This window comes from Poecilia latipinna, unplaced genomic scaffold (genome assembly GCF_001443285.1).
Source record: "Poecilia latipinna isolate Pla-1442-1.1 unplaced genomic scaffold, P_latipinna-1.0 Scaffold2330, whole genome shotgun sequence".
Taxonomy (NCBI): Eukaryota; Metazoa; Chordata; class Actinopteri; order Cyprinodontiformes; family Poeciliidae; genus Poecilia; species Poecilia latipinna.
In genome coordinates, this window is record NW_015114946.1 from 50,828 (window position 1) to 58,438 (window position 7,611).

Consider the following 7,611-nt stretch of genomic DNA (forward strand, 5'->3'; position numbering starts at 1 on the left):
TCTGGGTTAAATAGGGAGTACTCCACCGTTTCTAAAACAAAAAAGAGGAATGGACACAGTAGGGAAGGTGGCAACATTCAGACAAGACAATGGGCAAAACAAGGATACGAGTGAAGTAAATAAAGGAAAAAATAATAAATAAAACCCTGATCATTTTGAAGTTAAAATGTACAAAATGGACATTGGACATTTAAGCTGACAAACTGCATATTGAAGGCATTTGGAGGGAGGTGTTAAAAAATCCATATTGTTTATATTTTATTGTTCTTTTTTTTATAAATATAACTCATAACACCTAATTTAAAGAGCAACCCAGAGAGGATCGCTTTTAATCTGCATATTCAGAGGCTTTACGGTTCTACAAACCATTCTGCCAGTGAGTGGTCTTCAGTTCGATTATAACAGCAGACAGATCTAACAGCATATTCTGATCAAAGGGAATGGTTCAACGGTTCGGCAGACTGTGAGGAAATATGCAGGCTCTCTGAGAAGCAAATGGAAAAGTCAAGATACCAACCAGACTCCACTGAATGAAACCAAGAAGACTGGGTTCAAGCAAAAGTAATGTTACTGCATGGAACAGTTTGGTTCAAACTGTGTTCTTTAGTTAAATGTGTTTTTTTGGTTCTGGCCAAAACTCGTCAAGAACATAGCAGCAGATTTTACATATTAATAACCTGAGGAATGCATAGACACACTTGAAACTTCATGGATATTTTTTTCAAAGTTGTATTCTGTGTTTGTTTCTCTAAAAGCAACTGTTGAGTTTGAGCATTTTAGAATGGGCATCTACTTGCACCCAACTTTTATTTTGAAATGATTTAGTAATTGAAACTAAAAACAACAACAACAAAAAAAGATTTTTAAAAAAGCTGCACATCCCACAAAAAACAACCAAACATGCAGCGGCTTCCCAACATTCCCCAGTAGAATTGTTTAAACTAATCTAAATGTAGCAACCCACCTAAAATGCAGCAGGAAAATTCACGCACTGAATAATTATAGATTTCCCCAGGAACCAAAAAACACAGAGAAGAAAAACAACCCTCACATGAATGATATGGAAGATTACAGGAAGATGGTCAGCAGAATGTGGTAGTTTGGTTTCTTGGTAAAAAGCAGTGAGGAAACATCAGCAGCTTTCCATTTTAGATTCAATTATGATATGCAGAACGGTACAGATAGCTGTCATATTGCTTTGAGGTATTTTTTCTAACTGTAATATAAACTGGGTGGTAAAAATCCAAACATGAACACCAGTCTTGTGCACCAGAGGACTCCCAGGAAAGTAATATCTCAATAAAAAAAATACCAATAACTGCACATGCATTGCTTTGTGTAGGAGACAATGCATGTTTACATCCAATATGCAGCACAATAATAACCTCAGAGATCTAAACTCACAATGAAACCAGCCCAACAAACCAGAGGCTCTAATTTAAGAGAAGATTGCAAAAGCAGAAATACCCACAGCACTATATGCCTATGTGTTCTCTCAGAAACAAACACAGCTTCATGATATACCTGCAAAACACCAATAAGCAATAACCACCAGCAATGTAGATTCATGCATAGTTAATATTGATATAAAACCACAAAAAGCAGCAGCATCCAAACAGAAATTAACATCCAAGAGACAAACAGCATCTCTAATGATCAATAAGATGGCAGCAGCAAGCACACAAATACAGAAAGCATTAAAGCGTTTAAGTAAAGCCTTACTTAGCTTTTTGAAGAGAAGACGAGGCGTCTCTGGAGTGAAGTCTTGATTAAAAGGTGCAGACAGAAGGGCAGAAAACTTCAGTTTGAAGAGGGCCTTTGACTCAATAAATAGACTCCTTCACTGATCCTTTGACACAGCTGACTCTTAAAGAATGGTCCAGCTTGTTAAGTGATCAAAGCACTTTTGTTATTAAAAGTGAGCTTCAAAAGTTCCAGATGATGTTTGAATCACAAACTGCAGAGTGTGAGTGTTTGGGGAGGTGAGCAGGTCAGAAGCTACAGGCGCTGTTTATTAAAATCAGCAAAACTGAAAAAATATAGCCTGTTTTAACTGGACTTCCTTTTTTTATTTAAATAAGGTGAAAATTTATTTAAGGTTACTAAATAAGATAGGACAGTATTATAGAAAAACTGACTTATGGGAAAACTTTGGTAAAAACTTGGTAGATTTAGAAAAGAAAAAAAAATATGCTTCAGTACAAAACAAAAACTATGCAAATAAATAACATAATTACCATAATCACAAATTAATCTTCATTCAAGTATAAGTAAAAAGTAAGCTGCAGTCAAAATTCTCCTAAAACTAAATTTTTCACTAAATGTTACTCAAATATAACTGAGTAAATGTAACAAATTACTAGTACTAGAAACTGCCTCCCTTCATAGGAGCAATTTATATAATTGCTCCTATGAAACAATTTATATAATTAAATATTTATATAATTATATCAATATGATTATTTATATAATTATAAATAATTATATAAATAATATGATTATTTATATAATTATATAAGCAATTTATATAATTGCTCCTATGACTTTAAATGGTAAACCAACAAATGCAATTTTATTTATGTAGAAAATATTTCTCATTCAGTTCCTAAAAACAGAAATGCATACAATGTCTTCATGCGTTAAACAAATAGAGATCATAGAATCAACTTAGAGTTTTATGTTTTATTTTTTACTTTGTGTTATATGATCGATTGACAAAAGACAAAAAGGTGATTGCATTGTTTATCCATTCAATAATAGACCATAGAAGTGTCATATAAAAAATAAAAAGGTAGATGAAGTGCTAAAACCAGGATTTCATGCTGTCTTTGCATTAAAAACATGATTTAAACTTATTAAGAGGACTCTGTGAAATAGGTACATACACAATGTGGATCTGGAAGCCTCAATTGTATTTATTTTCCTCATTTTTTAAATACATTTCTCTTATTTTATGTGATTTTATTGCTGCAAAGTGTTTTAAATCTCTCTTGCTTTGTTTGCTGGTTTTGATCATTTCTCATATTAAATGTGTTCAATAAACTGACCTTTGTTGTCTATGGATACGTTGTCACATGGCTTGCTCCTCTGGCTGTTCAGGGTTTGCATGCTCTCACCATGCTGTCATGCAGATTGAAATGTTGTCTCTGTTACCATGGCGACAGACCTGTGACCTGTCCAGGCCACACTTCTCCTCTCAAATGTGACACAGGATAGAAGATCAAAGGATGGATGACTGAACAGAAGTTAAAAACTCTGGATCAAACATGATATTTAATACATGCCGCAGCTATGGCTCAAGAGAAAATGATTTCACCATTACGTAACCTGAACTGCAGCACGCCGTCCTGTGATGCAGCAGCAGAGGCTGGAGATGGTCTGCAGCTCTCAGCCCACCACAGAGGAGGTGGGACATGTTGCTCAAGATGTCTATTCCTCATCCTCCCGTTTGTTGATGCCTTCAGGCTGTCCAGCTTGTTGTTGATCCATGCTGCCACCCCCGCAGAGCTGCCGCCTCCCCAGCACAGCAGCGGGACGAATCTCACTCAAAGCAGCGTTAGACAACACCAGTCAAGTTAAATGATTCTTTTTGCAAATTATGTCAAATATCCAAAGGTTTTCAAATGACCGCAGCACAGGAACATGTATCAACATGCTGAAGCTCAGGGGTTTGTTTTGTTAAGTTGCCAGCAGATAGAGTGAGATGCTCAGCAGAGCATGCCTTCAGATTTACAGGTATGCATCTTCAAACATATTCCCACAGCTCAGTGCACCAAAGCAGCTGCACACCCATGACCTTTTGTTCATGCTTACTTTCATCTCCAGAGCAATGAGTCACAACCCTTCTCTGCATTGTAGAAACTTAAAACCTGTATTATAATATTCAGAGTGCTCTGTCAACACTTTACTGTTAATGATGAAATATTGAACTTCCATACAAGAACCTTCTGAAGTATGAAATTTTTGCATAATGGCAATTAGATGTGAGGGCAGTCCACCTTATCGTTTAATTATTACTTGTTGAGTATGGATTATGCAAAGCCTTAAAAATGAGATTAAATCTTTGTGAGAATAAAACTTAACCTTGGCTCAGTTCTGTTTCAGTCACCGTCTTAAAGATAATCTGCAGAGAACCGAACTGGAGAAGTTTCAAACCATGGCTCCAGAGAGTCAGATGTGTTTAGGAACCAGAATTATCTATGGTTAGCTTATTTTGCAGCATGTAAAGTGATTCATAATTTTACTCATTAGCTGGAACATCTGTTTGTCCCCAGCCCACAACTTTCCTCCTCAAAGGACCACTCACTTAATAAGCCTGTAATTAAACCTGGCTGCAGTCATTTTTGGTTTCCGCGGAAGGAAACAGAAACAGTAGCAGAACTAATGCTTTATGTTGTGCAGAATGAACCTCAGATTAATGTGGTCGGTCGTTTTAAGAAGCAGTGACAGCCCAGTTTCTGGTGCGTCCCCGAACGAAGGCCGAACTTCTCCGCTCAGCACCGGCAGACATGGAAGAGCTGACTGATGTTCGGACCTGGGAGTTTACATTCTGTCCAGCCTGAACCGAGGGCCTGTGTGCATCAGGTCCTACATTTTAGATATGAGCTTTCAGTGAATTCGACCATGAAAACACTAGTGTACTCTGCTTCCATCAACACCTATCTTGTGTTTGATTTTCTCCAGCTTTGATGTGCCTCTGTGACCTTTGCTGTCTGAGAAGCAGGAGAGAAAATCTTGCTTGTTTAAAGTGAATTTGACTTGACAGCAACAACAACTAACCCTAAAATCACACAGAACCACATCAGATGCAGCATCTGCGAAAAATGTCCATACTTCATCTTTTTTTTTCATGTACTGTGTCTTTACAACAACAAACATGACTGGATTTTGTTGAAATGTTATGTGGTAGTCCTACTCAAAGTTCATCCTAACTGTGAAGAAGAAGAGGAAAAAAATACATGGCTTTCAAAACGTGTTACAAGTCAAAATCTGACTAGAATTAATAAATACAGAATGAGTACACAGAGATCTAGAGAAACTTGGTTGGAAAAATATCACATTTAAAAAAGACTAAAGAGTAAAAACCAAAAACCCAAAACTGACTCAAAACGAAAGGGCTGGGCACATTTCCACCAATACGCTAATAGTGGAGCTAATTTTTCCATTAGTGCCTTAAAACGCTTCGCACATTTGGCTTCTCCTTGATTCTATGATCAAATCCTAAAGCACAAACTGACTTGGGTGTTTTGTAAACTTTCAATTGAATAAAATTTGACATCTGTGTTTAAGTTTTAGTTACTGACTTAAGAATTTTTCAAGAAGAAATTTTTAAGAATGGTTCCCCCCGCCCCAGATCACTAAAATAAAAAAAACGTACAGGGGCAAAATAAAAAAGATGGGAGAGAGCAAGTGGTAAAAGGTTTGAGAAGTATGAAGACTTCAGCAACATAATATTGTCAGATTATTAATAATTATCACTTTTAGCCTGGGTAAATATTTTGACAGAGGAATTTGACAACATAGCAACTAATAATTATCTTCATTTATTCCATCAGTGTGGTCAAAGTTAATTACTCAGAGAGATTTAGTTTGAAAACACAAAACCGAAAAAAGCAGCAGATAATTTATTAGCTGTTGATTTTTTTTTCTGTCAGGTAGTGAATGAATCAAATACTTCGTCCGGCTGCAGATACACAGAAAGAGGTAAACACACCCAGGATTTGACAGGTTTTCCCCACTTACTATCCAATTATTCCTCAGCGTGAGTGAAGCGGCCAGGGAGTGTGACGATGAGCCGAGCTATCAGAGGTCGGACGTGATGTGAGAGGATGAACTGTTTTCAGCCCTTCAAACCCTGTTAGGCCTAATAGCCAATTAGGGAGGTGAATGTCAGCTCATTGTTTCCAGGATTGTCACAGCAGCTGGAAAATACAGCACCTCTGGAATCAACAGGAACGGAGAATTCCCGGTGAGGCGTCCACTAATGTCCTGAAGGCTGCGATTAATCAAACTCTGGCAGGTATTGACAGCCATTGATTGTAAATTACTCCTTTTTTGTATCAAAAGAAAGTCCTTTGGTGACAGGAGGGCAAGTACATATTGTGTGGACTTAATGCAGATGGTCACCTGTACAGTCGGGCAGTATACAGTGACTCACACAAATATTCACCCCCTGCAACTTTGTCACAATTTAATTTCTATGAATTTTATTGGGATTTTATGTGACCGACCAACACAATCTGTTCCACACAGTTATACCTAAAATACAATTTACAGAGACTAATTTCTTTACAGTCACATTTTTGTAAATGTGGGAGGATGGACCCTGAGAGCAGTCATGCATGGAAAAAGGGATCGAATCCCAGCCCGGGGTCTCTTCAGTTTGCTATTCCTGTTCGTATGTGGGTTCTCTCTGGGTACCCCGACTTCCTCCCACAGTCCAAAGAGATTTGTAGCTTAATTAGTGTTTATAAATTGCTCTTATATGTGACAGTGTGCAAGTCTGCCACAGTAAGAAAATGATCAATTAATTGGGTGATAAAATAAAATGAACTTGATAATTTCCATTCTGATTATTAATATATTTTGAAAAGCAATTTTGTCTACAAAAACATCATAATCAATGTTAATGATGGTTTTGTAGGTTCAGATTACAGGATTTCTCTTTTGTCTTTGGTAAAAGACCACAAGCCATTTTTCCCACTAACACTAGACTTTGTTTTGGTTGCATTTACCCAGAATGCCCTCTGGTATTGTTCTCTTCCTGCTTTTGAAGCGTTCTCCAGTCTGCTTGGCGTTTAATAATGCATTTTGGTTCACATCAGAGTTTGACTACACATTCACACTTCCTCAAACGAACCAGATTTTCAAACGGAGTAGAGTTTGAGTAAAGTGAACTTCATGTGGATCTGAGTTATTGTTTTTGTTTCGGAGGAATTCCAGTAGAGGGACTTGAACATGTCACAGGACTATAAATACTCTAAACGCATCCAAAGTAAGATTACTAACTCCTTTAGGATGGGATACTCTGCCTTAAAACAGCAGAGCTGCATGATTTTTATTTCACTAACCGTTTTTCATTTAACCCATCAGAAGCCCAGAAAGGTGGGCGTCTATAAAACGTCGCATATTGCTCCAATATATTTATTATTTCCTTTTTCTTTACCTTTTATCAGCCAGGTAATGAAGTCATACTTTCACTTGATTGCACAGTTTATGCTGCCAGCGTGAAATGAAAAAAGTACAAACGTTAGGAACTAATATTTTATTTTTTTTTCTTCTGTTGCTCATTTTTAGAAACATTTCTCTCCAACAGAGCCATTACCACTGCAGAGCAGCAGGATTTTCTTTGTTGTGTAGTTAAGTCCTCGTCATTTCTTCCTCCAGTTTTTCCTTGACCTTTTGACATTTTCCATTTTAGGTCAAGTAAATAGCTTGTAGACAAACAGAGGAGGTCATTCTTCACACAGACAGTAGAACCAGTCGTCTTTGGGTGTTTTGACTCCTGCGTCATGTTGATTTGAGGATCTGTGAAGATGGGAGCTAAAGGCAGTGAGTTTGGTTCCTGCAGTTCAACACACTCACTTTTGCATTAACTAGAATTTGACTTTT

General features: G+C 37.2%; 1 long non-coding RNA gene across 1 annotated transcript in view; it reads right to left on the bottom strand.

The window, feature by feature from the left end:
* Window positions 1-7,249: 7,249 nt before the first annotated feature.
* The window catches only part of LOC106937379 (uncharacterized), a 5,968-nt gene continuing 5,606 nt past the window's right edge, over window positions 7,250-7,611 (bottom strand). Inside the window, exon 2 of the long non-coding RNA XR_001422380.1 lies at window positions 7,250-7,527. This is a non-coding gene — a long non-coding RNA (uncharacterized LOC106937379). The remainder of the gene's footprint in view (window positions 7,528-7,611) is intronic.